This window comes from Macaca fascicularis, chromosome 8 (assembly GCF_037993035.2).
Source record: "Macaca fascicularis isolate 582-1 chromosome 8, T2T-MFA8v1.1".
Classification (NCBI taxonomy): Eukaryota; Metazoa; Chordata; class Mammalia; order Primates; family Cercopithecidae; genus Macaca; species Macaca fascicularis.
This window is the reverse complement of record NC_088382.1, coordinates 113,309,794-113,334,144: the sequence shown is the minus strand read 5'-3', so window position 1 is coordinate 113,334,144 and position 24,351 is coordinate 113,309,794. Positions and strand designations below refer to the sequence as shown.

The 24,351-nt window shown below is 35.5% G+C and overlaps 1 protein-coding gene across 26 annotated transcripts in view; it reads right to left on the bottom strand.

The window, feature by feature from the left end:
- Positions 1–24,351, bottom strand: part of RIMS2 (regulating synaptic membrane exocytosis 2) — a 753,111-nt gene that overhangs the window by 540,521 nt on the left and 188,239 nt on the right. The window lies entirely within an intron of this gene.

The following is a 24,351-nucleotide window of genomic DNA, read 5'->3' as shown; positions in this document are numbered from 1 at the left end:
AGATGACAATTCTTCCCAAACTTATCCATAAATTAAATGTGATCCCAGTAAAACACACCTATATGGGCTATTTAGGACTAAACAAATTGATTCTAAAATAAAGAACGAAAACTAAATTTAAAAAGTATAGCAAGGGAATATCTTTGCATCCCTGAGACAGGGAAAGATTTCTTAGGCTACAAAAAGCACTAACCATAAAAGAAAAAGTTAATAAATTGGACTTCATCAAAATGTAAATTATCTGTTCTCCAAAATACACCATTAAGAAAATGAAAACCCAAGCCACAGACAGAAAATATTCTCAATCCTTAACAGATGCTCCTTGACTTACAATGGGGATATGTCCTATAAACCCAACATTAAGCTGAAAATATCTTAAGTTAAAAGCTTATTTTCAACTTACAATATCTTTAACTTATGATGGGTTTATTTAGATGTAACTCCATCATAAGTCAAGGAGCATAATAAATGCATATTGCTTTCTCACCATTGTAAAGTTAAAAATTATAAGTCAAACCATCATAAGTCAGGAACCATCTATATATGATATTTGTTCGGTATATATAGAGTGAGAACATCTGTAAGTCAATAATAAAAAGACAAACAACCCAAATTTAGGCATAAGATTGAAGCAGACATTTCTCAAAAGAAGTAATATGAATGGCCAAAAAACACAAATAATGCTCATCATCATTGGTCATTAGAAAAATGGAAACAAAAAGCCAAACCAGTAACCCAGCCAAATGCTGGTGAAGTTAGGGAGCAACCAGAGTGTTCATATCTGGCTGATAAGAATATAAAATTGTATATGACCTTTGCAAAACTGTTTGCAATGAAAATTGAATCCAGCTTCTTGATCCGGCATACTCTACTCCTAGGTTCTACCAAAAAGAAACATAAAAGCCCACAAAAAGACCTGAACACAAATGTTTACAGTGGCTTTATTGTAGCCAACAACATTGGAAGCAATCCTTATTCCCACAACAGAAGAATGGATAAACAAATTGTGGCATATTCATATAATAAAGTAGTATCAGCAATAAAAAGGAACAAACTACAGTTATAGGCAACATCATGGATGAATCTCATAGATTTTGAATTGAAAGAGGATACTACATATTATATGATTCCATTTATATGAAGTTCAAAAACAGGCAAATCTACCTATGGTAATAAATGTCAGAAAGGTGATTGTCTTTTGGGAGATGGGGATAAAAAACTGACAGGAAAAGGGCATGCATAAACCTCCTAGGATGATGAAAACAATATATATCTTGATGTGGTGCTAGGCACATTGGGAATATACATATCTTTCAAAATTCGTCAAACTATGCTTAAATTCTGTGCATCTTATTATGTTCAAGTTACACTTTCTGAAAGGAAATAAAATAGCCAGGAAATTTTTGTAAAGAAGAGTAATGTGAGGAAACTAACTCCAGTAGTGTAACAAATGTGGGGGTGGGGGAGATAGGAGTTGTAATCTGCCACAGTGGGGAGGAGTATTTTAACACTAAATTTAGTATTAAATTTAGTTTTGTTCACATATGGAGTTAATAAACAGGCCAATTTTTAGTCCCTTTCCATATTTTTAAAATATTTTCTACAGACAGTTCATCCACCTCACACTGTCTAGAGCCAGGGTGGTCCACTACCAACAATAGTCCCTTAGTATGCCACTGACCATTGCTACAAGCTACTAACACATACTAAAAAGATGCAGTCATTAAACTATGTGGTACTTGTATTTGCAAAATAATTAAAAAATCAATGGGCAGATTAAAAAGACCAGAAATGTGCCAGAATGCATATGGGAATTCTACATATGAAAAAAGTGGCTGTGAACATTAGTAGACAAAAAAATAGGTTACTCAATAAATAGTATTATGACAAATGAGTAACAATATGAAATAAAGTAGGATCCATATCTTATATTGTACATCAAAATGAATTCTGAATAAATCAAAGCCGTAAATAATTTTTAAAACTTAATAACTATTCTACAAAAAAGATAAAATATTGGAGAATTCATTTTTGTAATATTGAAATAAACTTTTACTATGTGTAACAAAATCCAGTGCTAAAAAGACTGATAAATTTGACTAAAGGCAATTAAATGGTTTTACATCTAAATGAAGTCAAAAGAAAAAATAAGACCTGAGATATTTTCAGCATATGTGGTAAAGAATTATATTCTTTAACAAAGAAACCATATTTAAAAATACAAACATAGTAATACAAATGAGAAAGGAATAGTACACAATAAGAGAAATACAGAGAGTGATATCAGGAAGATGGCAGAGTAGGACTTTTCTACCCTCACCCCCTCTCAGAAACATCAATTTAAACAGCGATCCAACCATAAAAATACATTCACAAGAGCTAAGGAATCCAGGTAAGAGATTATAGTACCTGGGTGGAACACAGAAATAAGAACAGACGCATTGAAGGGGGTAGGAAGGACAGTTTCACATTATTTACATCACCCCTCCCTCACATCCGTGCAGTACAGTGCCAAGAGAGATAATTTCTGTGGGTTGAGTGGGGAAGAGGGTGAAGCAAGCACCTGACTTCAGTGGGTACCCCAGCATCAGGCCTTCCCCAGTGACCACTGGCACAAAGCCAGCTCCTGTGGACCCCATCTCCAAGCTTCCCCTAGCACCAGGCCATTCCTCCTGGCCCCAGGCTCCAGGCTCCCCCACAGTGAACTCAGACTCTAGGCCCACATCAGGATAAGACCAGCTCCTACACACCAAGGTTCCTGTCCTTTTCCAGTGCTGGGCCAGCTCTGTGGCCTCAGGCTCCAGGCTAGACCCTATAGACCTAGACTTCAAGCCTTTCATGTTGACTCAGGGATCAAGCAAGTCCCATCACCAGGCTAGCCCCCACAGCCTCAGACTCCAGGTTGGACCTAGTAGCTCCAGTCATCAGGCCAGCACCTGTGGACAGAGACTCCATGCCAGCACCCACAGTCCCAGGCTCTAGATCCACCCAGGACCAGGCCAGCCCATGATACCCTAGGCTGCAAGTCAGTCCTTATGAATGCAGACTCCAGGCCACACACATATGCTGGAAACATGCCAGCCCCTGTGGACACAAGAGTCAGGCCTGCTTGTCCACTGACCTAGGTACCAAGCCATCTGACCCACAGACTCCAGCAGCAAGCCTGCCCATGGATCCTGAAGACACTTGGTCTAGAATCTCTGAACAGGCTAACTGGTAAAAGCCTTTTCCTGCTGAAGCCAGTTTGTAAAGAGAACAAGAAGTGCTTACTTCCTCAAATGTGCCCACACCAATACAAGTCCAAAAGATTGTGAATAATCAGAGAAACATGACATCATCAAAAGATCAAAATAAAGCACTGATGGTACAGGAGTTAAGAAATTATTTAGGCAGATAGTGAGGGTAAGGAAGTCCTCGGTAAGGTTTACCTTTTAATGAAAAACAACCCACAAATCATTTTCTTTTTGTTTCTTTGTTTGTTTCTTTGGAGACAGGGTCTTGCTCTGTCACCCAGGCTGGAGTGCAGTGGCACGATCTCGGCTCACTGCAACCTCCACCTCCTGGGTTCAAGCGATTCTCCTGCCTCAGCCTCCCAAGTAGCTGAGATTACAGGTGGGTCACATGCCCGGTTAATTTTTGCATTTTTTAGTAGAGGTAGGGTTTCTCCACGTTGGTCAGGCTGGTCTTGAAAATGAAAATATATCAATTTATTCTGCCAGAGATGAGAAATCACAAGCAGTTTCATACAAAAAAGACCTGGTCCATATGGTGTTCTTTCCCAGCTCTGTCCTAGTCAGACATATTAAACCAAGGCCCTGGAAAGACCCGACAAAGCTAACAAGAGAAGAATCTATGCAGAACCTATTAGATCAAAGATACCCCCAACAGATCACGAGTACCAATCCATGACCTGTTAGGAACTGGGCTGCACAGCAGGAGGTGAGTGGTGGGAGCAAGCAAAGCTTTATCTATATTTACAGCAGCTCCCCATCACTTGCATTACTGCCTGAGCTCTGCCTCCTGTCAGATCAGTGTCGGCATTAGATTATCATAGGAACACAAACCCTATCGTGAACCGCACATGGGAGGGATCTAGGTTGCTCACTGCTTATCAGAATCTAATGCCCGATGATCTGTCACTGTCTCCCATCGACTCCAGGTGGAACCATCTAGTTGCAGGAAAACAGGCTCAGGGCTCCCACTGATTCTATATTATGATGAATTGTATAATTATTTCATTATATATTACAATGTAATAATAATAGAAATAAAGTGCACAATAACTGTAATATGCTTGAACAATCCCGAAACCATCCCCTCACCCCTGTGTGGCTGGGAGTACAGGCGTGCACCACCATACAAGGCTAACTTTTTTTTTGCATTTTTAGTAGAGTAGAGTTCACCACGTTGCCCAGGCTAGTCTCAAGCTCCTGGCCTCAAGTGATCGGCCCACCTTGGCCTCCCAAAGTGCTGGGATTATAGGTGTGAGTCACCACACCTGGCCAATAAATGTTAAATGATATTAATGAACATATCTACCCTGGTTTCCTGAAGGCTCTTCAAATTCAATATCTTCATAAAATCATTGCCTTCCCTACCCTCACCCTCTGACCCCCACCACCCCAAAAAGGCTCTTCCATCTTCCATATACTGGTTTCAGCACAAATATCCTCATTCAGTGCAGAAAGCTAGTTGTCATCCTTGACTCCTCTATCTTTTTATTCTCTTCTCAACTCTCAAATCTACCAACCCTATATAGCCACTGACATTTTCTCCCACTTTAGGAGCTCATAAACTCTCACTGATGGTATTTTATAGTTACGGGAATCCCATGCAGGATAAGAAAATAGATTTCATTTTCAGTTATAGATTGGATGGAATGGTATTCACGATTGAAATAACTTGCTCAAAACAAACTTACCTAAAAGATTAAAAAGCAGTAACATATATAATAAAAATGTATGACCTGTGCCTGCTCACAAAAAGTTAGGTATGCTGCAATTATAAGTATGCTTTGTCATCTCTCCAACTTTCTGTGAACTCTATCCCAGCCAAACTGAAAGTCATTTTAAATCAGTTCTTACTAATATCATCTTCTATAAAACTTCAACATATGTTCTTTATTAATATTTTCAGTTGTCATATACATTTTTTATAATTGCCCTATAGGATATTTTAATTCACAGAATTTTCACAGTGTGAATTTTAATCCCTTTTTATAGGAGAACTGTATTAGTCCATTCTCATATTGCTATAAAGAAATACCTGAGACTGCATAATTTATAAAGAAAACAGGTTTAATTGGCTCGCAGTTTCTCAGGCTGTACAGGAAGCATGATTCTGGCGTCTGCTTGGCTTCTGGGGAGGCCTCAGAAAACAAACAAACACGGCCTCAGGAAACATGCAATCATGGCGGAAGGCAAAGGGGAAGCCAGGACATATTACATGGCCAGAGCAGGAGCAAAAGAGAGGAGTAGGGAGGTGTTACACACTTTTAAACAACTAGATCTTGTAAGAACTCTATCAGGAGAACAGCACCAAAGGGATGGTGCTAAACCATTCATGAAGGATCCACCCCCATGATCAATCACCTCTCACCAGGCCCCACCTCTAACACTGGGGATTACAAGGGAACATGAGATTTGATCAGGGATACAAATCCGAACCATATCAAGAACTAAATCAGGTTTTCTAAGTTCATTTGTGAATTTATTCTAAATACGCAAGCAGGTGAATGGTTTTTAAAACCATAATTTTAAAATTATAATTTCTAAACTTAGAATTAAAATTATAATTTTATAATTATAATTTTAAATTTCATAATTAAAATTATAATTTAAAAATTTTAATTTTAATTTTAATTTAATTTAAATTTAAATTTTAAATTTTAAAATTTTAGAATTAAAATAATTTTATAACTATAATTTTAAATTTTATAATTAAATTTTATAATTTAAATTATAATTTTAAAATATGTAAATATATAATTTTTATATAAATTTTTATATATAAAATATATAATTTTTAAAATTATAATTTATAAACTTAGAATTATACATTCTAAGTTTAGAAAAAAGATTCATAATGTATAATATATTAAAACAAATAGTCAGTAGCCTCTCTCTGCCTTTTAAATTACTCAAAACTCTTCTAGCCTTCTAGATTCATTTTGTCCCATATTCTTATTGAATAGTATGCTGTCTGAATAATACAGTCCAAAATACTTCTATGTTGCTGATAAAAATACTCTGGATGTTTGTCTAATTTCCTGGTTAAACAAGGTAAGAATGCTGGTCTTTGTCAGGTTTACAATATAATAGGTCTAATGGTAGCAGTAATACATAAACTTGTGATTTTTTTATAAGTTTGCTATGACAGACTGTTATATTCAGTTTCTAGAACGATTTTGTTAAGGTGATTTACATGTTACTGTATTAACAAATAGAAGTGCAAATGCAAATAAATTAATCTACCAGTGTTAAGTCAGTATTTACTGGAATGAAGCTCCAGCTCCACACAGCCATTGCCCAGATGAAATGGAATAATCAAAAATGATGTAATTTGAAAAATACTTTTAAGTATATGCTAAATTGCATATACTTTATTTAGTGTAAGTATATGCTAAATTGCAACTCTATATGAGAACAATGAGCAGCTAGAAGAATACATAGGTTATGAAGGCCTACGTGCTTAAATTATGAAGGTATAATGTGCTTAATCAGAAAGAGATTACATTGAAAACACAGAGCACCTTCCTCTGAATATCGTAGCTGCAGCTGCAAACCAAGAGATAACTTGTATGCTTCTGAAATGTGAGAATTACTGCAAGCCATATATCACCCTTCCAAACCCTTCATTTCAATAATCGTGATCATTAGTAACATTATTCTTGTACAATAAAAGTTAACAACCTGTTAATAACAAGTGACACTTTTATCTAGTGTTGTCTCAAGAGATACCAATATCCTAAGAAAACTAATAACTGTTGTAAAAAGAGAAAAAGGAATAATTTAACACCCACATTAAAGTTGTCTTTCTATAAACAGATGATATGCCTCTAGACAGTGAAACGGGCTTAATTTTGTTCCAAAACTTTAATTTCATGTGGTTCTCACTAGACATGCCAAGGTCAGTATTTAGTAATAGATGAACAGTTAGATACATGTTCTGGCCTGTGAGAAAATAATTTACCATAGAGCGTAAGTTTACTTATTTGCTCTATGCATCCTAAAAGGTCTGGGAAATGTAAAATTATGTTTAAAAAATTTCAATTCTCTTTATTTTGATCCTATGCAAAATAGAATAATTCATAACTGAGGAAAAATTCAATCTCTAAGACCAACATGTTCATAGTAATTTACTACTAACAGCCTGAGGCTATTTATATGTAATAAATGAGAAAATGTGTTAAATGATCCTACTTCTTAAAACATGTATAGAGGCAAAAACATATAGATGAGTACTGGGCAATGATCATCATGCACTTCCTTTACTGCACTTCTGCATTTCTGAAGAAAATCAACTCTAGATGTTTGTATGGCTTCCCTGCTGCACACTGCATATCTTACTAGTGTTTCCATTAGGAGTATTTTTGGGTATAAGAAGCAAAAAAACATTGACTACTGGTGACAGAAACAAATTTGGGAAGGGAATATTTTTCTCACATTGGGAAAAGTATCTGATTACATCGAATCAGTGGCTCAACAATGTCATGACTAATGACTCCAGTGCTCTTGGCCCTTCCTTCATCATCACAAATGGCTGGTCAAGTCAAAACATTACTTTTGCACTAAAAGGTTGTGCCAGCTACATCTTTTTTTTTAACTCATGACCTCCCAGCAGTTCTCAAATACTTTCTTATAAACTCATTTGCTAGAACTGTGTCACACAGCCATTCCCAGTTACAAGGAAAGCTAAGAATAGTTTATATTCTTCCAGTGGGGACTGCAAGAGGGAAGGAAGTTAAAAATGTCTGTTGGAGGAGGGGCGCAGTCGCTCACGCCTATAATCCCAGCACTTTAGGAGGCCGAGGCATTCGAGATCAGCTGGGCCAACATGGTGAAACTCTGTCTCTACTAAAAATACACACAAAAAAAAGTACCCGGGGGAGGTAACAGGCACCTGTAATCCCAGCCACTTGGGAGGCTGAGGCAGGAGAATCGCTTGAACTCGGGAGGTGGAGGTTGCAGTGAGCTGAGATCACACCACTGCACTCCAGCCTGGGCAACAGAGTGAGTGACCCCCACCTTCCTCCCCACCACCCACACACACAAAAAAAGGTTGTTGAGCCATTGAGCATAGTCGATAACAGTCTCCTTTTTCAGCTATTCAACATTCCATACATATATTTTGCATGTAATACATTCTCCTCCTCCCTAAAGGAGGTAATCCCAAAGTTTCATCTAGTTATAAAATCTAATTCCAAATCCTGGATCTCTGAGGAAAAACAAATCTTACCATCATGGCCCAGTGTGCATCATTGTGAACCACTCAACTATACACTAGAAGACAAATTATACCTGTTCCCAATACACCCAATACACAATGATTGAGAAAAATCAAGGTAACTGTAATAAAAACTCTCATTCATAAATATGAACAATCATAAATATACAGCGACAACTGTCCATAGCACACAGCAACCCGTATATGAACAATAGCTTAGTTTCATTGGTTAGCCTATCTGGTTGCCCCTGATTGAGCTATCTAGATATTTTCCCTTGATGACTGTCTTTCATATCCCTTGAGTCTACCTTGGCAGAATGTCCCTTGCCCATTATCCTCCTTGGCATTAGATACGATTGGGACTAACAAGTATACTCTTCTTAGAGTCTGTATGGCATTCACATCCACTGCTAGAACATACATCATATTACTAGTATGAGTTCAAGAGCTTCTATATTGCCTTAGAAGTTGAAAACTCATAGAATTTGCTATCTAGACTTAGGTTTACTTTAACCATTAACCACATGTGGTTATTTAAATTAAAATTAATTAAAATTAAAGAAAATTTAAAATTCAGTTTCTCAGTCAACTAGCCACTTTTCAAGTGTTCAATAGCTATATGTGACTAGAACATACTGAACTGGATAGTGAAGATGTAAAACATTTTCATCATTGCTGAAAGTTCTATTGAACAGTGATGTATAGTATTATAAAAAGGCCTGCTGAATTTTATTTGCAATGTCCCAAATCCACACAAAATTATACTTTTATCTTGTAGTCAATCTTAAATTTAAAATATAGACTGCTAAATTATGAAATCTTATCAATGCATAAAAGTCATTTCTAAAGCTGGGTTTTATCATCATTAAGTGCCTCATTTCTGGGGCAGGTGTCAGAATTCATTACAGAAGCCACAAACAATAATTCGACCATTATGCATCCTGCATTAACTCTGTACACAAAAGTAGCACCAGATATTCTAAAGGTTATAAATTGCCTGAATTATGCTACTTGTGAGTCAGAAGATCAGGTGGGCTGGTAGATAGCTCATAGGTTCTCTAGGGAACCTGCCCCAGATCAAGGATGATGCACAGTCTGGGACATGTCTACAGAAATTGACCCATATATCTTCAAAATTGCATCTAAAATTTGGTAGGATTCCTACAGGTTTTTTTTTAAAGGGAAAGAAAAAGAAAGAAATTGTAGTAACCTTTCTTTTACTCAGAGATTTTATTGTAAGCCCACATTCAATATTTGCCACCATCTACATCATCCCCAACTGAGTAACTAAAGACTTGGAGGGGAAGAAAAAGGCTCCAGCTGGTAAAAGAAAAAAAAAAGAAGACACTATTTAGAAACTATCAGCTGAATGATATTCTCTTTGAGTTTTATGCCAATTTGAAATGGGTAAACTTGAAAAGTCCTCAAGTTTAAGTCTGACTCATCCAAAAGAATCAGATAAAAGGATTTTTATCTGTATTTGCAGGGAGTCATCAGTCTCCATGGCAAATCCAAATTCAAATCAGACCACTAAGGGCACACACTAACAGATTACTAAAACCTAGCCTGTAATCTAGTCGTATCCACCTGAGTATTTTTAAAGTATAAATACATCCAATATTTAACATGAAGATAATAAGATAAACATTTTACCAAATTCTAAAACATATGAGAAAAATAAAATACATGAAATACTTATAATCAACTGCCAAATACATACTTCAGAAAATTCATATTCAATGTTATTACTTCATTATTACAACAGTTAAATCTTTATACTAAGTCAGAAAGATAAGATTTTAAAACCTTAGCAGTGCAACAATGAGTTTAGCATAATAGAAGATTATAGAAATTTTATCACAATGAGGAATGCTATGAGTCTCCTTGAAAAAAATTCTAAAAAGGCAAGCCTCTTTAAAAATCAAATAATCAATTTTTTATCTATAATATATAAAGTGTAAATAATTTAATGTAAGTTTTTCAGTAAAAGCAGATAGCATGCTTAAATATGCCATAATGTTTAGCAATGACCATGCATCATAACTATAACAAAACACTGAGAAGTATATAAATTAAATATAGCTATAAAATTAAAACTGGCAATAACAACAATAAGGAAAAACTAATATTAGACAGAAAAAAAGACTCTAACCACTTTGTCCTCCTGGAGTGAATATCCACGAAAGCAAGTTAGAAAAGACAGAAAAGACAAAACAAAAAAGAAATAATTAATTCCATTCTTAAAACAAATAAGAGTTTCTACAAGTTTTTTTAGTGAAATTAAAATTCTGAAAATGTCTAAATTACATTTTGACTGAAATCTAAAATTTTAGATTTTAAAAAGTTTTTGGGGGGGGGAAATTTTTGTCCATACATTTCTTTCAATTCAAGCAAAAGCATGCTACATAAGAGAATATATTAAGATATATAAACAAAATAATTTCCATAAAAGCAATTAAATATCCAAACATTGGAAAAAAAAGAATGCTCTTTCTACAAACAAAATCAGTTAAACACTGAGCTCAAAAGACTGAAAAATGTTTAAGAACAAAAGTTTTATATACAAAGACAATAAAAAACATAGCATCAATGTTTAATTTCATCATATACTATTAAAAGTCGATAAAATGTAATTTTACATGAATTATACATATTGCTTCTGAAGTTTATCTCTGTCCCAATTTTTTCAGAAGTCTTTTATACTTAATATAACTAAAAAGAAAACCTTTTTAAAGTCATTATTATTGATTACCACTGGTAATTTGGGGTCACTGTTTCCCAATATGATAAGTGTGGAAAAGAAAATGAGAAAATACATATTTTGGTCAAAAGGTCATTTAAATAAACTACAAAGTAAACTCAATTGTTTCATTTCTCTTTTCTTTAACATAAAGTAATGATAACAGTGAAAGTGATAATGCAATAATAATGACTGATACAAGAACTTACAATAATTAAAAACCAAATCATGTTTTGAGATATCACTGTTTCTTTGAAATATGGGTGATAGTACAACATTTGTGACTCAGAAGAAAGACAATCACACAGTCCTATCTTAAAATCCCACATGTTTGGGAGCTGAACAATGAGAACACACGGACACAGGGAGGGGAACAACACACCATACACTGGGGCCTGTTGGTGGGGGGCAGGCAGTAGGGGTGGGGGACGTAAAGCCTCAAGAAAAATAGCTAATGCATGTGGGCTTAATACCTAGGTGATGGGCTGATAGGTGCAGCAAACCACCATGGCACACATTTACCCATGTAACAAACCTGCACATCCTGCACATGTATCCTGAAACTTAAAATAAAATTAAAAACAAAAACAACATCTTCTCTCACTTCAGATCTTGCACTATAGTCACTTGATAGTGCTGCCTCTATATAATGCCAGTGTCCTTGGTTGATTTTATATCTCTTTTCTCTATAATTTAATTGATCAGCTAATTATTTTAGGTCATAATTACTAGACCTGGAAACTCCAGTGGTAACTTGAAGTATGCCCAGGAATAGTCATTAAAGATTTAATAATACAATTATGTGTTAAAATTTCTTTTAAATAGTTATTAACATTTTATCCTATTTTATTATCTAAAAAAATTGTATACCAACTACTTTTTTCTCATAATCAACCATCCTTATGGCCATCCTTACTATCTTATCACTTCTAATAATCAGTCACCCTTCCTCTCCACAAGATCAATTTATGTATTACTCCCAAATCTACCTTCTCATTATCACATATCATTGATTCTATCATTATTTTCCCCCTCTTATATTTCCTCTTGATTGTCATGGCACCATTTCAGACTACATATGACAAAATCATCTGTCAATAACTATTCTTTGTGCAATTTTCCATGATTAGTTCCCCAGTCTCCGAGGAAACTAATGTTAATTTCCCCCTCAGAATCCTTCTTCAGATAGAGTATTCCATTTTTCTGATCCCTCCCTCTATATCAGTGCTCTGTATTCTGTGTAGTCAAACTACCATCACTTGCCTCTCACTTCTTGACTACCTTCTCTAATCAACCCAAAAATATCTTTCACCCCACTACAATATTCTCTCTCAGGGCTGGTCGTCTTTTTTCCAAGAATAACAACAATTAAATTCTATCTGTATAGTTTATATTTTTAATTCATCCACAAATTTAGATTGCCATCTTCCATAAAACATTATCACAGTGCTGAGCTACAGCATAGAGCTGGACTTAAACGCAATGTTTACCCCACAATAACGTGCCCATGGTAAGTACACTAGACTTATTTCTTCCATTAATTTACTGACCCATTATGTGCCAAAACATAGAAGCCTACAGCAGTCAAGGGGAATTAAACAGATCTAATCAACTAATAATAACAAACTTTTAAGAGTACTAGACTGAAGGTCTGAAGAATCCAGTGTGGCACAAAAAAGTGAGTGGTTAATTCACATGAGATATCCAAAGAAAGCATCATAAAGGAGATGATGCTTAAATCCAGAAAAATAAGTAAGTGCTCATCAAGTGGGTAAGAATTGTGGACTGGGAGTAGGATCTAGAGGGAATAAAAGAAGTATTTCAGGGAAAAGAAAAAAGAAAAAAAAGGCAGAGATAAGAGAAGTGCAAGTAGCATAATCCAGTTAAGACATCTAGAATGGAGTGAGGCTCATGCCTAGAATTAGGCGAGGAATACATCAGAGAATGGTGACTCTCTCTGGTGATGAGGAGTCACTGAATCATTTTTAAGCAGAAGGTAAAAATAATCAAATTTGCATTTTACAAATCACTACAGCAGTATTTGAAGGATGTGATTAACAGGCCAAAACTGAAGCAGAGAGACCAATTAGAAGACTGGCCTTAGTCTAGGTGACAGAAGATGAGAACCTAAAAAAGACAGTATTCGTAGTTTACATACAGAGAGAGGAAATTATAAAATCAAAAAATGTTGGGAAAGGAAAGAAATCTAAGATGATTCCTACCTTTCTGGCTTAGATGACAAAGTGGATAGTGGGGCCAATTAAAAAGTTGAAAATTATAGGAGGTGTAGATTTGGGGGTTCTTCCAGCAATAGGAAATACATAGAAAGTCTGTTTGGACTAAGTGAGATTCAGCAGTATTCTAATATATTTACTGCAAAGAACTTAGAAACACAAGACATTAGGCCGGGCATGGTGGCTCATGCCTGCAAACCCAGCACTTTGGGAGGCCGAGGCAGGCAGATCACCTGAGGTCAGTAGTTCAAGACCAGTCTGGCCAACGTGGCGAAACCTCATCTCTACTAAAAATACAAATATTAGCTAAGCATGGTGGTCCGCGCCTGTAATCCCAGCTACTCAGGAGGCTGAAGCAGGAGAATCACTTGAACCCGGGAGGTAGAGGTTGCAATAAGCCAAGATTTCACCACTGCACTACAGCCTGGGCAAAAGTGATAATCCATCAAAAAGAAAGGAAAGGAAAGGTAAGATAAGGAAAGGAGAGGGGATGGGAGGGGAGGAGAGAGGAGGGGAGGGGAGGGGAGGGGGAGAAAAATCCAATGTCCTCTTTAATGGATTTTAACATAAAATAAGTTAAAAATAATGATTATTACTACACTTTTATTTTAACTTCAAAAAATATTCTTTCATTGTTCATTTACTTTTTGCTTATGTTTGAAATTAAAGGTTTCTGTTAGGAATCCTGAAAAGAAATTGGGTGAAGTTAACTAGGTATTCCATTTAAAATGGATAAAGGAATTCATGACCAATGTCTAACCCACCTTACATGTCTTGCCTGCTTTCCATTTCCTTTGTGCTCCTGTATCTACAGTCTGTTTTGCCATCCTACAGTTTTGGTGATATCATGAATTTTTTATACCTTAAACTGTTGTATAGTCTCCTATTATGATTACAATTCATTATAGATTCTATTATTAATCTTCCTTATATATGCTAAATGAAATCTATTTAACTTGGTACTCACCTTATCTATTGATAAGGAGCTTAACTACTGATGAGCACATCATGTACTAAGCAGTATCCTTGACACCAAGAGATTAGGAACAAGTGGATACCAAAAGCAGCTTTCAAATGTAGATGTACCAATAACCAAGCATACCTTGCCTTTGCCATATGTCCAGTGAGCTACAAGTACTTTTTCTCTAATCTAAAATAAATCTCTAAAACCATATACTCCTCATACATTTTTAAATTAACATTTAAGTTTTAAGTCAGGCATGGTGGCTCACACCTGTAATCCCAGCACTTTGGGAGGCCAAGGCAAGAGGATTGTTTGAGCCCAGGGGTTCAAAACTATTTCCTGGGCAAGGTGGCATGACCATGTCTCTATAAAAAAAAAAAGTTTAAAAATTAAGTGGGTGAGGTGGTGTGCACCTGTAATCTCTGCTACTCAGGAGGCTGAAGCAGGAGGATTCCTTGAGCCCATAGTTCAAGGATCCAGTGAGCTGTGATTGTGCCTCTGCACTCTAACCTGGGTAACAGAGTGAAACCACATCTCTTAAAAAAAAAAAAAGAAAATTAAAGTTTAAATGGTTAGGATGCATTTTCAGATATATCGTATATTGTACAAGTACATTTTAAAAGTGTAATATAAAAAAAGTGTATATGTACAAGTACATATAAAAGTGTCAGATGGGGTCTGGCTCTGTTGCTCAGGCTGGAGTGCAGTGGCAGATCTTGGCTTACTCCATCCGCCACCTCCCAGGCTCAAGCGATCCTCCCACCTCAGCCTGCCAAGTAGCTGGGACCACAGGCACTCACCACCACACCTGGCTAATTTTTTGTATTTTTGATAGAGATGAGATTTCACCATGTTGCCCAGCCTGATCTCAAACTCCTGAGCTCAAGTGATCCACCCCACCTTGGCCTCCGAAAAGTGCTGTGATTACAGGCTTGAGCCACTGCACCTGCCCAATATATTTTCATCAAATCTCGGAACTGCACATTTAGCTTATACACAGAATATATATGGAAAATGTCTACTGTATAACCCATTTGGCAAACCACTCCACACTGTTAAACCATCAAATGTGGCTTTCTATCAAAAAGAGTCCAACTTCATTTTTAAATTAAAATAGCTATTATAATGATTCACAAATGGCCATCTCACATTCAAATTCTAATTCTAAAAACAATTGAAGAGGCAATAGAATCTTGCCAAAAATCTGTTGCCTGAATTAAATAAGGCGCTGCCCCCTTCTATATTTCTTTTTTTTTTTTTTTTTTTTTTTTGAGACGGAGTCTCGCTCTGTCACCCAGGCTGGAGTGCAGTGGCCAGATCTCAGCTCACTGTAAGCTCCGCCTCCCGGGTTCACGCCATTCTCCTGCCTCAGCCTCCCGAGTAGCTGGGACTACAGGCGCCTGCCACCTCGCCCGGCTAAGTTTTTTTTTTTTTTTTGTATTTTTAGTAGAGACGGGGTTTCACTGTGTTAGCCAGGATGGTCTCGATCTCCTGACCTCGTGATCCGCCCCTTCTATATTTCTTACAAACCCTCTCATTGCTTTGCCTCTGAACTCTCCCTGAGGACAACACATTCTGGAATTGTCACTTTGCGTGGTGCCCCAGAGATTTCTACACCCTGAGCCAATGTACTATATAAAAGCTAGATTCAGAATAGGTAAGGTTGAGGAATGTACCTTTCTTTTGAAAAATAGAACAGTTGTAAAGGTGAGTTGAAAAAGAAAGATTCACAAAAAAGAAAGTGTTCTAAGGTAGATCAGCTTTAAGAACACACTACTAAAAACTTTGCCCTTGAAGTTATTCACACCACTTACTCCCAAAAACCATTCCTTCCACATTAGCGATATACTATCTCACTTTCAAGACTGCTGTAATATATTTCAGAATATGAAGAACTTGTGAACTCACCTAGAGATTCCCAAAGAGAAACAACCCCCAAATTGGCAATGTATATTAATATATTTCAAAGAACTTGCTTAAGAATCACTTTCTAAAAATAAAATAAAAAATTTAAAAATCACTTTCCTTTATAACCATTATAAAATTATGTCATTATGCTTAAAATCTGATAATTTATGAAGTGAAAAAATTCATGTTACATTTTATGTTAAATAATACAATTATGGAAATGGTACATTATTTATTTTTTTCAAAATTAGTGATTAAGCAGGTTGTAATATATTTTTCTTACCAAAAAGCAAAAGAAACAAAAAGTTAAAGTTGCCACACTTTGACGCTTAAAATAATCTTATTGTAAATTACTTTTAATGTCTTTCTAATATCACTATCCAATAATTACAAAGTAATTGTTTCCTTATAAAGTCATTATTTTTTCACTTGACTAAATATATGGCTTTTATTTATTAAAAGGGTATCATCTTTAAAGGAAACAAAGAGAACCAATATTTCATAAAATTTTGTTGTGTTGGTACTTCCATATGTCCTGCCCTTCATTTATTCTCTATGTCCTAAATGTACTTCAAGAGAATTAATTAAATGTTAAGGATGGCTCCACATGAAAGAGCCTCAAAATTAAAACAAAAGGTTATTTTATTGTGTTCTCTTAAAAGATCATTAAGAGAATTTTTAAATAGCTTTATAATTAAATCATAAGCTATGTAATATTTGTGTTCTCATTATTCTAATTCATAAGCTTAGTAAGACGAGCTTTCACTGAGATTAATCCTTTTGGGCTATGATAAATCAAAGAAATGTATTTAGTACCTGTTGAGAACAAAAGCCTTCTACATAAGGCAACTAAGCATGATGATCAAATTTGAAAAAAAAAATTAAATTCCATAGTCTTTTTGTTTAGAATATAAGCAAGCTTTATACATGACAAGTCTCTTGCTTGAATAAAAATGTAGAAAAACTAATGAAAGAAATCCAGGGATGTCTTCCTTGAGCTAAAATGTAGATTATATTTTATTATCTTTACAAATCCTCAGACTTAAGGAAAATATGAGATAAGTGGGGAGTATTGCCTCTGGCTCCATCTTTCTTCCATAAACCATCCCCATCAGGCTAACCCTCAACATATAAAGAGACAGAGTTGATACAGAAAGCTGCACAGAGGCAAAACCCAACAGAATTCCAGGGGTTTCTTCAAGTCTTCAGTTCAGTAATGATCAGTGAACATACATGTAAGAAAAACACTCAAGGGAATGGGGTTAAAGAAAAAAAAGAACATCTAAAAGAATTAGAAAGAAAATAGCTGTTCCTACCAGCAAGACTGGAAAAACTCATAATTCATGGGATATTGGTTAAAGACTCAGTCTTTCCTCTGTAGAGGAGAATAATTAGTGTTAAAACTGAGCATTGCTCCAAACACACCTAACAAACCCTGAAAGAATGTGTACAAGTATCAAACTGTTTCCATTTAGCTTAACTACATCTGAAAGCTCAAGAACAGTTACAGAAACACAAAAATAGCCAACATCCAACAAAGTAAAATATACAACACCTGTCATCCAACCTAAGCTACCACACATGAAAAAAGTACAAAAAAAGAAGAAAAAAAAAAAAACCCCACACACCATAATGACGGTAACCAAGCAAAACTAACCTGGACTCAAGGGGGGTTAGAATTAGCAAAAGAGAATATTGAAACAATAATTATAACTGTATTCTATATGTTTTAAAAGTTACATAGAGCATAGAATATATCTTTTTAAGTCCCAAATTAAAATTCTAGTCATAGAAACTACAATGTCTGCAATTATTAAAAAATACACTGAATTCTATAAAGAGCAGATTTGACATTGTAGAAGAAAAGACAAGTAAACTTGAATGCACAATAATATAAGGAATACAAAATAAAACACAAAGAAAAAAATAAAATTAAAATTAAAGGAAAGAACATAAGTGAACTGTATGACAATTTCAAGTTGCCTAATATATTGGGAACAGAAATTCTTGAAGCTGTCTAGAGAAAGGAGGGAACAGTAAAAATATTTGAAAAATAATGGCCAAAACTCCCCCAGGCCCTCAACTAACCTCAAATGAAAGAGCCACAAAGAAAAACACACCAGAAAAAAACATAATTTAATTGCACATAACTAGTGTTAAAAAATACTTAAGCAGCAAGTGAAAAAATGCTACATTATGCACAGAAAATAAAAGATGAGAATGATATATTTCTCAATGAAAACAGTGAAAGGGAGGAGGCAAAAAAGCAGTGCCTTTAAAATATTGAAAGAGAGAATGATTTAGGGAAGGCAGAGCAAGATGGTGAAAGAGAATCTCCTGTGATCATGTCCCTGGCAAGAACATCAACTTCGAACAACTATTTACACAAAAAATTAAAACATCATGTGAGAGATCACAATACCTAGTTTTAGCATAGTAACAAGAAAAGATGCATTGAAGAGGATGAAAAGAACAGCATTGTCTACACCACTCCTCACCCAACCCTAGAGAGTATAGCCAGAAGAAAGAATATGTGCTTAGAGTGGAACATTAACACCAGGCAGAATTCCACAAGTGCCCTTGGAGGGAGCATTTAGAACAAGTCCTGGAGCAGAGGAGAACCTGCCACCCCAGCAGAAAGAACCCAAACCCCGGCCCACTTCACCACAAGCTAACAAAAGTGGCCTTGAGCCGCAAATAAATTTCAGTGGCATTCAGGCCATAGCAACTGCAGTCCTTGGGTGAACCCTGACACTGCACTGCTCTCGAAAGTTGTGTACTCCAAGTGCAACCCAGCACGAAACTATCTGGTTGTATCCATTAAAGAATGCCTGCATCACTCCTCTCCCAACTTCAGGCAATACAGCGCACAGATTCCTTTCTCTTAGAGTAAACAGAGGAAACTTTTTCTTACAATTGGGTACCAGCCCAGCTACAGTAAAATAAACCACCAGGCAGGATCCCCAAGCTCCCAGTTGGCCATTGCTTCCGGATGGCCCTTCCAGGCGTACCCTAGGCCAAAAGGAAATATGTTTCCTCCGGCAGCACAAACCCAAGTCCCAGCAGGTTTCACCACCTGTTGACTACAGTGGCCTTAGCCCTACGTAAACATCAGTTGCAGTCAGGCAACAGTGGCCAGGGTCCTTGGGCAAGCCCCTGTACTGTGCTGATCTGAGACGCCATGGGATTCGAATATAGCCCAGCATGGTGTCACTTGCTATGGTCACAGGGGTGCCGAGTCACCCATCCCCCAACTCCAGGCAACACAGTGCAGCGAGAGACCCTTTCACTGGGGGAAAAGGGAGAGAAGAAAGCTAAAGACTTTGCCTGGGAACCTTATCTTCCCCAAGTCCTTCAGGGTTGGATCGCGAGGATTTGCAGCACACATGGGCTTGCAGTGCCCTCTAGTGCTGAAATGGCTACAGTTACCACCGGCTTAAGTAAATACTCAGTACCCTCAACAATTCTTGGAAGACCCTCTGAAGGACTGGAACAAACAAGGCCAGACTACAAAGACTAGAATAAATACTTAATTCTTCAATGCCTAGGCATCAACAAACATACACAGGCATCAAGAACATTCAGAAACATATGACCTCACCAAATTTACTAAATAAGTTCCCAGTAACCAACCGTGCAGTGATAGAGATACGTAACCTCTCAAGAAATTCAAAATAGCTATTTTGGGGATACTGAATGAACTTAAAGAAATCACAGAGAAGGAATTCAGATATTTCTCAGAAAAAAAAAGGCAGCATGGAAACTGAACCGATTAAACAACCAAACAAATCCTGGAGCTGGAAACATCAATGATTAATAAGAAATGCATTAGAATGCCTCCGTGTGGAATTGATCAAGCAGAAGAATCAGTAACTCGAAGACAGGCTATTAGAAAATTCACATATAATAAAAAAGAAAATAAATGAAAGAAATGAAGCACACTTACGTGATCTAGAAAACAGGCTAAAAGGGACAAATATATGAGTCATTGGCCTTGTAAAGGAGGCTGCCAAAGAGATTGGGTAAAAAATGTATTTGAAGAAATAATAAGAGAACTTTCCAAACCTAGAGAAAGATGGATATACAGGTACAAGGTCAAAGAATACCAAGCAGATACAACTCAAATAAGACTACTCCAAGACATATAATAATCAAACTTTTAAACATCAAGGACAAAGAAAGGATCTTAAAAGCAGCAAGAGAAAAGAAGCAAATAACATATAAAAAAACTCCAATACACCTGGCTGCAGATGTAGCAGCAGATGTAGCAGCCAAGAGGAAGTGAGGTGACATATTCAAAGTGCTGGAGGAAAAACTTGCAACAGAGAACTCTGTACTCAACACAGCAATCCTTCAAACATGAAGGAGAAAAGTTTTCAAACAAAACCTGAGGGAATTCATTACCACCAGACCTATTTAACAAAAAAAACGTAAAATTGAGTTAATCAATTAAATAAAAAAAAAAGAAAGAAAGAAACAATGATCCAAAAAAATCCTGTGAAGGCATAAAACTCACTGGTATAAGTAACTACACTGGCAAATTCAGACTACACTAAAACTGTAATCATCGCATATAGTATCTTTAGTATGAAGACTAAAAGTCTACCAAAAATAATAACCACAACAATCTGTTGAGAGGCATATTTAAAAGATTAAATTTGAGATAACAAAAACAAAATGGAGAAATGAAGCTGAAGTGTAGTTTTCACTTCGCTTGCTTGATTCTTTTCTTTGAAATCAAAGGGAAGTTGTCATCAGTTTAAAATAACTTTCTGTAACTATAAAATGTATTTTGTAAGCTAACAGAAACCATGAAGAAATGTCTATAATAGGTTCACTAAAAATAAAAAAGAAGGAATTAAAATATAATACCAGGAAAAAAAAAATCACTTATCCACAAAAGAAGACAGTAGGAAAGAAAGGAAGAAAGAAATTACAAAATAACCAGAAAACAAATTTTAAAATGGTAGTAAGTGATTACTGATCAATAATACCATCGAATGTAAATTGCCTAAATCCCCTACTTAAAAGACAGAGAAGCAAAATGAATTAAAAAAAAAAAAAAAGGATCCAATTATATGTTGTCTAGAAGAAACTCACTTATTTAAAGACATACATACATGGAAAAGATATTCCATGTAAGTAGAAAACAAAACAGATCAGCAGAAGCTATTAGATTTCAAGTAAAAATCTATAAAAATGGCATTATTTAATGATAAAGGGGTCAATTCAAGAGATATAAAAACTGTAAATCTATATGCAACCAATGTCACAGAACCCAAATATATAGGGAAAATATTATCACATCTAAAGGAAGAGACAGATTGCAATACAATAATATTGGGGAACATCAGCACCCTGCTCTTAGTAATGAACACAGCATGCAGGCAGAAAAATCAACAATAAAAATATCAGAATTAAACTAAAACTCTAGACCAAATGGACCTAACTGACATTTACAAAATATTTCATCCAACTGTGACAAACTACACATTCTTTTCATTAGCACATAGAACATTCTCCAGAACAGATTATGTCTTAGGCCAGAAAACAAGTCATAATGAAATTTTTAAAGTAAAAATCATATCAGGTATCTTTTCTGACCATAAGGAACAAATTCAAAATCAGTAACAAGAGGAATGTTGAAAACTGTACATATACATGGAAATTAAACAACATGCTTGTGAATGACCAATAAGTCAATGAAGAAATTAAGAAGCAAATTAAAAACTTTCTTGGAACAAATTTAAATGGAAATGCTAAATTACCAAAACTGATGGGATACAGTAAAGCAGAGGGAAGTTTACTGCAATAAATGGCTACATCAAAAAAAGTAGAAAGACTTCAAATAAACAACCTAATAATGCATGTTAAAGAACTAGAAAAGCAAGAACAAATCAAACCCAATATTAATAAAAGAAAACATACAATAAAAAAGCAGGAATAATTAAAATCAAGACAAAAACACAAAAGAAAAATGAAAGGAAAAGTTGGCTTTTTGAAAACATAAACAAAATAAACAAACCTCTCACTAGGTAACTAAGAAGAGACCAAAATAAATAAAGTCAGAGATAAAAAAGAAGATATTAAAACTGATACTATGAAAATGCAAAGGATCATTAGAGACTACTATGAACAAATATATGCCAAAAAATTGAAAAATACACAAGAAATTGATACATTTCTTAAGATTGGATCATGATTAAATGGAAAACCTAGACAGACCAATATGAGTAAAAAGATTAAAGCCATAATGAAAAGTCTGTCCATCAAACAAAAGCCCAAGACCTCATGGAGTCACTGCTGAATTCTATCAAATATTTAAAAGAAGAATTAATACCAATCCTACTCCAACTCTGCCAACAAATTTTGAAGAGGAGAGACTACTTCCAAACTCATTCTATGAGGCTAGTATTAACCTGAGAATGAAAACAGGCAAAGACACAAAAACAACAACAATGACAACCACAGGCCAGTATCTCTGAAGAACGAACATAGAAGCAAAAATCTTCAAAAACATTCTAGCAAACTGAATTGAATAAAACATTATAAAGATCAATCACCATGATCATCCCAGGAATGCAAAGATGGTTCAACATTCACAATTCAATAAATGTGACACATCACAATCATAGAAATAAAGACCAAAACCATACAGTCATGATAGTACATTTCAATAAACGCTTTTAATAATGATTTTTTAACTCTGAACATACTAGATATAAAAGAAACATGCCTGAAAATAAAAAAGGCCATATTTGACAAACCTACAGCTAGCACCATATGGAAGGGAAAAAGAATTAAAAGTCTTTCCTCTAAGATCTGGAACAAGTCTAGGATACTCACTTTCACCACTTTTATTCAATATAGTACTGAAAATTCTAGCAAAAGCAATTAGGCAACAGAAATATACAAAAGGAATTCATATTGGAAAGGAAGAAGTCAAATCAGACTTTTACACAGATAACAGAGTCTTATGTTAAAACCTTAAAGATGACACCAAAAACTCTTAGCACTCAAACAAATTCAGTAAAGTTACAGGATACAAAATCAACATACAAAAATCAGTAGCATTTCTGTACGCCAGCAGCAATCTGAAAACAAAATCAAACAAGCAATCCCATTTACAGTAGCTACAAAAATAAAATAAAATAAAATAACTAGGAATAAACTTAACTAAAGAAGAGAAAGATCTCTACCATGAAAACTATAAGACACTGATGAAATAAATTGAATACCAAAAAAAAAGGAAAAGTATCCTATTATCATGGATTGAAAGAATTACTACTGTTAAAATGTTGAAACTACCAAAAGCAATCTATATATTCAATGTAATCTCTATTAAAATACCAATAACAGGCCAGGCCTGGTGGCTCATGTCTGTAATTCCAGCACTTTGGGAGTCTGAATGGGTGGATCACTTGAGGTCAGAAGTTAGAGACCAGCCTAGCCAATATGGCAAAACCCTGTCTCTACTATGAATACAAAATTTAGCTGGATGTGGTGGTGTATGCCTGTAATCCCCGCTACTCAGAAGGCTGAGGCAGGAGAATCATGTGAACTTGCGAGGTGGAGGTTGCAGTGAGCCGAGATGATGCCACTGCACTCCAGCCTGGGCAAAAGAGGAAGACTTTGTCTTAAAAACAAAACAAACAAACAAACAAAAAACAATGACAGAAGTGTGAGAGTGAAACCAGCCAGGGCAACATAGTGAGACCTCATATCTACAAAAAAAATCAAAAAATCAGCCAAGTATGGTGATGCATACTATAGTCCCAGCTACTCAAAAGGCCGAGGCAGGAGAATCATTTGAGCTCAGTGGATCAACAAAACAAACAAAAACACCCAGTAACATTCTTCACAAAACAGAAAAAAAAAATCCTAAAACTCTAATGGAACCAAAAAGATGCTAGACAGCCAAAGCAATTCTTAGCCATAAGACAAAGGGAAAAAAAAATAAAAAGGCTGGAGTAATTACATCACCTGACCTCAAAATATACTATAAAGCTAGAGTAACCAAAACAGCATGGTACTAGCATAAAAACAGACATAGACTCGGG